A 10,963-nucleotide genomic window follows, 5' to 3' on the forward strand; every position below is an offset into this window, starting at 1 on the left:
CTTTTGAACTGTGGTGTTGGAGAAAACTCTTGAGGGTCCCTTGGACTGCAAGGAGATCCAACCAGTCCATTCTAAAGGAGATCAGCCCTGGGATTTCTTTGGAGGGAATGATGCTGAAGCTGAAACTCCAGTACTTTGGCCACCTCATGTGAAGAGTTGACTCATTGGAAAAGATCCTGATGCCAGGAAAGATTGAAGGTGGGAGGAGAAGGGGACGACAGAGGATGAGATGGCTGGATGGCATCACTGACTCGATGGACGTGAGTCTGAGTGAACTCCAGGTGTTGGTGATGGACTGGGAGGCCTGGTGTGCTGCGATTCATGGGGTTGCAAAGAGTCAGACACAACTGAGAGACTGAACTGAACTGAAGGAATGTGGGTTCAATACCTGGGTCAGGAAGATCCCCTGGAGAAGGACACAGCAACCCACTCCAAGATTCTTGCCTGGAGAATCCCCTGAACAGAGGAGCCTAGAGGACTATAGTCCATAGGGTCACCAAGAGTCAGACGTGACTGACGCGACTTAGCACGCACACAAAATGTCTGGGTTTATTCTCAGAAACAGCTGTGACAATGACAGAGGGCCCATGCAAGGAGCCGTGGAGGAGGTGAAGTGAGAGGAATCCTGTGGGCAGATGGTAAGGACTCTTAGTGCCATGATGGGGAATTTAAACAGTCTCCTATTATCACTTCAAAACTAGATCCAGCTCTTCCCTAGCAGCCCAGAACCTTTTTCTTGCTTGACCAAATGTGATCATTAGACAATTCACAGTTTTCTCAGCCCATTTTTTTTCCAGGCCATTGGAACATGTAGCCTGATCCAGCCTTGCTGAATTTTCATTCCAATGAATAAACTCCCTTCTCACTGCCTCTCCTGAATGTCCCTTTAGCAATTTCCTGGGTGTTTCTCCCATTTGGTTCCTAGTCATGCCTCTGTTACTGTTTTCATTATTTTAAAAATGGAGAGGATGTGTTTCTGCTGAAGTTGCCCAATCTTGTTTTCACTCTATTGGACTCCAAAGTGTGCTGTCTGGGTGCAGGCAGATGGATGAGGCAGAAAAGCCACTGATTTGATTTTCCCTTTCAATTTTCAGATCTTTCACTGCTTGCCTGCTTTTGTTTTCTCTCCTAACAGTGCATCTAAATATGTGCCTTTCCCTTCTCTTGAGGTAATCCTTTTTATTGCTTTTACCTGTAACATTTGCCTTTGATGGTTTCTGGATATGTGTTTAGGATCAAAGATGTTCTGTTCTATGCTTAGTTATCATGTCTGTGCTTTCACTTAGTTATTTCCTTTTGTACTGTGGGGTTTTTCAGGCTTGTTTTTTAAAGCTTTCTCTTCTTAGATATTCTTTTACTTTAGGGTGTCACAATAGTATCTTTTTTTAAATAAATTTTTTGGCATCCAGAACTTTTAATGCATCAGACTGTGGCTTACTGTGGGTATTTGGAAAGAAAAACACCACCTCAAAGAAGCTCAATATTCCTGCACGAGTTTTCTGTTTTCACTCCTGTTCTAAAACCCAGCAATCAGTTAGCTGGTATATACTCCCTAAATCAGGTTTTCACTCAAGCCAAGAAACAGCTACCTAAACATTGTGCAATAAATCAAAGAAGCCTGCTCAAGTTAGTGTCTTTAGGAAATTTAAAATAATTTCCTGCTCTTGCCTCCTTACTTCCCAGAAATCACAACATAGCTGGAATTCAAGATGCTGTTAAATGTCCATGATGGGCGTAGAATAGACACAAATTGTAGGTTTATGAAACACTTCTTTCTAGATAAATGTTTGGAATCTCTATATATTGCACAATGCCATCTTTATTATTTCCTCCTTCTGTTTTCATTTTTTAGGGACATCTAGTTTTCCTTATTGGGCTTCCCCAGGTGGTGCAGTGATAAAGAAGCAAGAATCTGCCTGCCTGTGCTGGAGACGCAGAGACCTGGGTTTGATCGCTGGGCTGGGAAGATCCCCTGGAGGGGGAGAGCATGGCAACCCATTTTAGTATCTTTGCCTGGAAAATTCCATGGACAGAAGAGCCTAGCGGGCTACATTCCACAGGGTCACAAACAGTTGTATATGACTGAGCTGAGTGTGCAAACATGGTCTAGTTTTCCTTATTAGCTGAGAGAGTTTACCCTCAGCTACACACACACACACACACACACACACACACACACACACACAGACATACACACAGTATTTTGTAACAATACTTATGAATTTATACTTGACTAAATTATTTGCAATTTTCATCCTTTAACATACTTTTCAATGACATACAGAGCTGACTTCTATGGACATACACAATTCCTTTTTTATATAGGTTTTCTTCAATTTTAACCGCATATTTCAAGTAAACCCTTAAAGCTTGAATTATATCACAATTATTTCTCTAGGCATTTCTAAAATTTGCTGGTTGACTCATATTGATAAAATTATAGATAGACATTAATTTGTATTGGCATGCTATTTCATTTTGTTTGAATGCATATATTTTCATCAGTATAAAAATAATATAACCAACCATGTAAAATTATGAGAAATTAAAAAAATGAAAGCTTACTATCCTAATGCAATCATACTGTCTTACTATAAATACTGCTTGAACTTGAGATCATATGGATTCATTTCTTGGAATGATTATGATGATTTTACACACTCAGAACTTGCTAGATCTTGGGGATCTAAAAAAGAAATGGAACAGTCTCTGAACTCACAAGGGATCCCAGTGGAGCTGAAAGTCCCCTACAAAGCCAACAAAGAGACCATCTTAGAGTAATGTGTCAGAGTCTAGAACAGAACCATGAGCAGAAACCTCCAGTATATAGAAAGGAAGTAGAGAAAGAGTCTCAGCAAAGATAATTTCTGGGTGTTTTCTTAATGAATAAGTTGGGCTGACTCAAAACAGGAAGTATAAGAATATCATCCCAGGAAAAAGAAATACATAAATCAAAGCTCACGCCACAGCTCTATTTGGAGCACTATAATGAATTCACTCTTGCAGGAATATAACCTAAGTGGTGAGAAATATTAGACATTACAATTTGGCCAGTTCAATCTAGTCTGTGCATCACACTTTTGAAAATAGTTTTAATCAGAGGAAATGTAAATACAGAACTGTGTTTATTTTTATACACATATACATGCATATGTATGCATATATTTTTTATATTTATGCATATGCCTGCATATATACATATGGCTGAATGTGCAGCATATTGCGTTTAATATAAAGTCATATGGCTACACTGCATTTTATTTAACAATTATTGTTGTATATTACATATTGTTAAATATAAATTTTAAATAAATATTATTCAATATTAAATATTATGAAATATCATTAAATAAATAAAACAATATTATGACTACTGTTCAAATTAATATCATTAATCTCAGGTTACTGCTTTTGTTCTGTATAGCCTGGGTTATTCCTTTACAGTATGTTTCTAGCTTTGCTAAACAAAACATAGAACACCCTCATGGCTCTTGGTATATAGTACGAATAACTTAATAAGATGCTATTTGCACAATCTAACCTCCATTCACAAAGCAAGTTTGAACGCATATATTTCTCCGCAGCCACTGTCAACACTGGTGATTTGTTTTCCTCTTAAGCTTTGATAATTTATTTAGCAGAATATTTCTTAATCATTAATATTAGTCCTTGTGTTACAATAAGGGTTATTCTCATTTCTTAATGATGTTTTAAGGATTAATTAAAGCAATGAATGAAAATTGCCTGAACATTGGTACATAGAAATGTTCAATAAATTATGGTTATCATGTTACTACTATCTCTCTGCCTAATAAAGGCTATTTTGATCTATTTTTTTCTCTTCTTGGATCTATTGGAGAATTAACAACTTAATGAAAACTTAATTTTCATGTTAGAAAGCATTTTTATTTTCTCCTAGTGATTGACTACCAGCACATGAAACTCACAACTAAGATGTGGTAGGAAGAATAATGCAACGATTTCAAACCTCCCACAAAATATCAGTCCATGTAGACTCTCTAGCTTCAATTCAGTTTAGTAAAATTCCTAAAGTTCAAATCAAGGAAAAATAATGCAGCCAAATGGATTTGCCACAATTTAAGTGGCAAAATGACTCTTAGCTCTATATCTTATATTGAAAGCTCTATTTGTACCACAAAATATCCAAAAGTAGACATGAATTAAGTGTGTTAAGTATAAGATTTGCTAAGCAAAAATGATGGAAGGAAAAACTGTGAAAATGTGTACTGTGTAGATATTAAGAGACTAAATTTAAACACCTCCATATAATCTTTGTGTTGGCCTAAAATAGTAGGCTGAGCTATAAAAATAAACACATTAATGTTAAATAAAAACATTTTAAAGAAAAAGAACATATCAGTGTTAGTGATAGCAGTTGTACCTTTTGTTTCCTTTCCTGAATAAACCAATCTCTCCTTTTTTTTTTTAGACAGGCTTACCCAAATATAATTTGCATATAGTGAAATTTACCCTTTAAAGTATTATCTCAAAGTATTAATCCATTTAACCTAAAGTCATCAGATTTTGAGTCATCATGCTGCTCTGGTATATTTTAATGGCTTTTGAATTCTCTTTTATTCTTGATATTGATATTTTGTATCTTCTCTCTCTTTTTCCTTAATTAGTCTGGTCAGCATTTTATCAATTTTATCATTGATTATTTTTAGTTCTGGGTTTTTGATTATCTGTATTTATATTTTGAGCTTTTCTAATTTTTGCTCTTTTATTATTTTATTGGATTTAATTGGTTCTTATTTTCCTGCTTTCTTAGTTGAGCCTCCAAAGACTGATTAGAAACATTTCTTTTTTCCCAATGTTATCAATTTTGTCTAAGCACCACTTAAGCTGATCACATAAATATTGATATGTTATATTTTCACTTTCATTTAATTCAATATACCTAATTTCTTCCTTTGTTTTCTTCTTTGAAACAGGGGTATATTTTTAATTTCCAAAATATTTAATAATTTTCCAATTATTATCTATTGATCTCTAATTTTATTCTATTGTGGTTGAGTATATTTGTTTTGCAGTTTCATTTTAGAAACTTTGTATCCCAGAATACAGTATATTTTGGTGAATAGTGTGTTTGCGCACTTGAAAAAAAAAAGTATATTTTGCTATTTTCAAGTTTCTAGCCTCTGTCCTTTAAACGTTAATTCAATTAAGTTAGTTAATTGTGTTGTTATTACTGATTTTTACTTTACTTGTCCTATCAGTTACTGAGACATCTCCAACTATAATTGTAGATTTTAGACTCGTCATTTTTTAAATGCCATGTGTACTGACAGTGACTCTTGATGTCTAATAAATTAGCAAATTTTTTATTTGCTTAAAATCACATAATTAGCCAAAATGTATCTTTTAATCCTTAAATTCAATGTAATTTGGGCTTTAATCACAATAAGAAACATCAGATACTTTTCACTGAGTAACAAATGACAGCAACTATTTATGTGTTCATGCATAATTTAATCAAAGACATATTTTGTTATTTTTGGAATCTATCTCTATTTTAAAAACTTTAAAAGGCAAGACACTAGAATTCTTCTGACATCAAGACCCTAGGCAAAAATTTTTAGAAAATTCCCATCTTAAACCATAATTGAATCAGCTATTAAAAAAAAACAAAGTTCAGTTAAATGAGATTTTAAGACTCTGCTTTCTATGACATCATCCTCTTTATAAAAATCATTATATTTATTTTATTTACACCATATTTTATTTTTAGGGTCTACCACTTTTATCCCATGAAGTAACTTAGCAAAATGAGCCTTGTTTTGTCAGTTATAAAATAAGCCCTGCTGCTGCTGCTGCTAAGTCATTTCAGTCATGTCTGTCTCTGTGCGACCCCATAGATGGCAGCCCACCAGGCTGCCCCGTCCCTGGGATTCTCCAGGCAAGAACACTGGAGTGGGTTGCCATTTCCTTCTCCAATGCATGAAAGTGAAGTCGCTGAGTCATGTCCGACTCTTAGTGACCCCATGGACTGCAGCCTACCAGGCTCCTCCGCCCATGGGATTTTCCAGGCCAGAGTATTGGAGTGAGGTGCCATTGCCTTCTCCGAAAATAAGCCCTACCTATATTCAAAGAAGTTGTAATAAATGAGAATATAAATATTTGGCCCTAGTCAAGAATTACACACAGCCGTGTGGCCCTAGTAAAGAATCTGCCTGCCAATGCAGGAGACTTAAGAGACACAGGTTTGATCCCTGGGTCAGGAAGATTCCCTGGATAAGGGCCTGGCAACCCACTCCAGTATTCTTGCCTGGAGAATCCCATGGACAGATAAAGTCTTACAACCTACAGTCCATTAGGTCACAAAGAATTAGACAGGACTGAAGGGACTTAGCATACTCATACATGTTGATATTATTATAATCGTCACTGCCTGGCAAAAACACTGACATGTTAGTGAAAGCTGCTACTTTCCTCTGAAATACACACACACATACACACAAACACACTTCTGCACCAGAAACTTAATTATACCTATGCTATCATTTTGTATAAGTCTTTGAATGATCTTGCATTGTTTCTAACAACATTTCTTGATCTTTCCTTCCCTAGGCAGCTAATTAAATCAGTCACAGAACTCTTCAATTCCTACTAAGGCAATCAGGAGTTGCTATTTTTTTCTCAACTAACTCCCTCATATAATTGTACAATTTTTTCTAAAATCTCAGAGAAGCAAGATTGAATGAACTTAATGAATGATTTCAGAGCTGCAAACAGAACTGACTTCCCAAGATTTTGGCCAACTCATATCCATCTGAATGGAAGATGGCTTGATTGGTCAAATATGAGCTAGACTGTATCCTAATGTGGCTTTTGATAATCCACTCCAGTGTTTCTGAATTTGTGCCGTCTACTTGAAAAAGAAACCAAACCTGGCAAGCATGATTTCCTATTTTTCATCCAGAGAGGATTAGTGAGAAAATTAAGTTCCCTCCTCTAAGTAAGTACCTCAGGGAACTATTCACCTATCAATGTATAGAGAGTTTCAACCGGTAACATACCCAATTTCATTAGCATTAATGGGAGTTTTGTGTGAAATCCTGTGTGAATCATTGCTTTAGGAGCTCTGTAAAAGTTTGTTGATTACTTTTATTTTTGGAATGGCTCTGTTTTCCAGTTTTAACTTTTACTCAATTGGCTTGCAATAGATACTGAATTTTGGAAGGAATCAAATGTGGACTTTTGAAAGTAATGAAATCGGAGCAGGGCCACATAGACTCAATTACCATTGTGAATGTTAGATGACATTACACAATAGGTGCCCGGATGTCCTACTGGCTTGCTGTCTAGTGTGTGAAGACTCAAATTTCAATTTATAGCTTTCACCTATTTATGTTTTATCGCTGTTTATTCATCTACGAACATTCTTACTAAACCCCTTATTGAAGGACCATGAATTCTGTAGCCATTTGGATGATCCTTCAAGCACCTTGCCTTCCCTCTTTCTCAGCTTCAATAATATTTAGTGACCTTCATATAGAATGAGAAGAGAATTTGTGTCCAAATTGAAAATGAAAAGAGGAACTGGCAGAGAATGGAGGGACTTGAGTGCACAAGCGCAAATACCCAGTGAGTTGAAGGGAGACCTAGTCAACTGATGCCCCTGAGGTCTGTGTGCCTGGAAGGAAGATACATCGAGAAGCCCAGCTGGCGGGTATCTCTAATCCTTCTGTCCGGTCCCGCTGCTTTCCCCCTCCAGAAGACTACTCCAGACCTAGTGTGTTCAAGAGCCCTAAAGACCTGGGATATGAGTATTGTGGGAATTCAGGGGAAGAAGAGATGACTTTCGAGAAGAAGAAAATTCAGATGAATTACTTGGCAAATGACAAAGAAAGCACAGGAATCCTATAGTGTTTCCCTTTCTTTGATGAAGTCCGGCTTTATGCCTAATGAGGGATGTAAGTTGCAGAAGTAGCAGAAAATTCACAGAGATGCCATTAAATCTGGACCATGATGCTGGTGTAGGTCAGCTTTCAGGTGGCTAGAGCAGGATTCTGTTTCAGATGAATTCCCTGGAATTTGAAGTTAAGTCTCAATTCACAAGATGATAGCTTTAGTGTGGAAGAATAACTATCAGAGGAAGATAATGAGGTGAATCACGGTCCTGTGCATCAGACAGGGGAGGGTGCTGTGGATTCAGTTGAGGAAAGTCCTGAAATGTCCACAGTTAACACCTGGAAGTGTACTTTATGAAATGCAATAAACCCTCCCCTTTCACTGCCTTGCAACAGAGGTTGGATCCTTTGTGAGAATTAGCCTCCTGAAGATAAAAGAAAAGTGTCAGAGAAAGTCAATCTAGAGAACTCAGCACAAAGAGAAGAGGGCTTTGATGTTTCTGATTGGGGGGAAAAAACCACACAACATAGTGAATGACTTCAGAGTCATACTGCTGAATAAAATGATAATACAATTCACCTGAGCCTCCCAGTCCCAAGAAAGTGAGCAGTATTCTCAGCCATCAAGTCATCAACTCGTATAGCATCATTTCTAACTGCCAGGAAGACATGAATGAGTTTGAGAGGGAAGAAACAAGACAAAGTGGAAAGTGTGAAATGGAGTTTTATACTTAATACCATGGACCCTTGTGTGGTTTGCCACTGTCCATATAAAAATAGTTGCATCCTCCATGGCAACAGGGGACATCTTATGGAATATTTCACATGTGCAAAGAACCTTTAAAAAGTAGGCAACATGAGTAACTTCTAGAGATCTGCTGTACAAAATAGCAATGTAAATATATGTAGTTCAGTTCAGTTCAGTCGCTCAGTCGTGTCCAGCTCTTTGCGACCCCATGAATCGCAGCACACCAGGCCTCCCTATCCATCACCAATTCCCGGAGTTCACTCAGACTTGCGTCCATCAAGTCAGTGATGCCATCCAGCCATCTCATCCTCTGTCGTCAATATATGTAGTTAACAGCATACTATTGCACACTTAGGATAGATCTCATGTTAAGTGTTCTAAACATACACACAAACGAACACAAGGAAGTTGTTGGAGGTGATGGATTTGGTTAGTACCTCAACTCTAGTGATAATGTTACAGGTGTATGCTTATGTCCATACTTATCACAATGTATACATTAAATATGTGCAAGTTTTGTATATTAATTATATCTCAGAAAGCTTTAAAAAACGGAAAGAAGTAAGCCCTGCCTAGTATGAAGACAGCTAATTCAAATGGTTCTGCTAAATTATTTCCCCTAGTTGTGAAATACTCGTGAAAGTAGGATTATATATTTCTAACGATATACCCTAAACATTTAAACATAACAGGTGTTTTTATTTTTTATGTATATCAAAGCAAGAAAGTACTGCAGCCATATATATTATATATATATATTATATATATATATTATATATATATATATATATATACACACACACACACACACACTCTTAATAGTCCCTGGTTTTGGCAGGGGGTGGGGGGGGGAGTGAATATTTGCTTTCATTTAGGAAAATATACTTTTTGTTCATACTTATATTTGGATTTTAATACAATTTAAATTGGATATACAGTTCCTTCTTTACCTCAACTCCTTATGTTTTAAATATTATCCACTTTCTATTAATGAGAAGTATCTGTGAGATATTTATACACACACACACATATATAGCATTCAAATGTAACTTATTTATTATTTTTCATGTAAGGAGAAAAATTTTCTGTGAAATATTCAATGTTAATATTTTAGATACCCTTTAATCTTGTGATTCTTAGTTTCTCTGCTCTTTCAGAGCCTCTTAATACACACTTTCCTGATAAAAGATAAATTGGAAGTTATATTTGGTGCTATTTAATTAAACTGTACTTCTTTTTCCTTTTACCCCTTACCAGCAACTTTGGTATATAAAGAATTGGTGGTACAGATGTCATCAATTGAGAAGTCTTTGAGAATAACGATAATTTATCCTCAAGATAAAACTTTGTAAGACTCAGCAATAGAATATGGAGTTGTCCTGGTGGGATTCAGGACAGTCGCTCAGTCATGTCCGATTGTTTGCAACCCCATGAATCGCAGCATACCAGGCCTCCCTGTCCATCATCAACTCCCGGAGTTCACTCAAACTCACATTCATCAAGTCAATGATGCCATAGAGCCATCTCATCCTCTGTCACCCCCTTCTCCTCCTGCCCCAATCCCTCCCAGCATCAGAGTCTTTTCCAATGAGTCACCTCTTCGTATGAAGTGGCCAAAGTACTGAAGTTTCAGCTTTAGCATCATTCCTTCCAAAGAACACCCAGGGTTGATCTCTGGGGTACCGGAGTCAAATCTGTTGAACAGGCCCTTCTCTGCACTTGATTTCAGGATTTAGGGGAATCTATTGACTATTACAAATCCTTTGACTCTGGATCACAATAAACTGTGGAAAACTCTGAAAGAGATGGGAATACCAGATCACCTGACCTGCCTCTTCCTGACCTGTATGCAGATCAGGAAGCAACAGTTAGAACTGGACCTGGAACAACAGACTGGTTCCAAATAGGAAAAGGAGTGCGTCAAGCCTGTATATTATCACCCTGCTTTTATATGCAGAGTACATAATGAGAAACACTGGGTTGGATGAAGCACAAGCTGGAATCAAGATTGCCAGGAGAAATATCAATAACCTCAGATATGCAGATGACACCACCCTTATGGCAGAAAGTGAAGAGGAGCTAAAAGCCTCTTGATGAAAGTGAAAGAGGAGAGTGAAAAAGTTGGCTTAAAGCTCAACATTCAGAAAACATGGATCAAGGCATCCGGTCCCATCACTTCGAAAGGTTGTTGCTGAACCATGCAAAGATGTCAGGATTCATGGCCTCCGGAGGAGAAGAATTCAATCCAAGGCTAGAGAGAAGGCTTGATCACTCAGAGCTTTTGTGTAATAAAGTTTTATTAAAGTATAAAGAAGATAGAGAAAGCTTCTGACATAGACAT

General features: G+C 37.0%; 1 pseudogene; it reads left to right on the forward strand.

Moving 5' to 3' along the window:
- The first annotated feature begins 7,928 nt into the window (after positions 1-7,928).
- Positions 7,929-8,718, forward strand: LOC114113698 (E3 ubiquitin-protein ligase Mdm2-like; annotated as a pseudogene).
- The last annotated feature ends 2,245 nt before the right edge of the window (positions 8,719-10,963 follow it).

This window comes from Ovis aries, chromosome 3, assembly GCF_016772045.2.
Source record: "Ovis aries strain OAR_USU_Benz2616 breed Rambouillet chromosome 3, ARS-UI_Ramb_v3.0, whole genome shotgun sequence".
In the NCBI taxonomy this organism is placed as follows: Eukaryota; Metazoa; Chordata; class Mammalia; order Artiodactyla; family Bovidae; genus Ovis; species Ovis aries.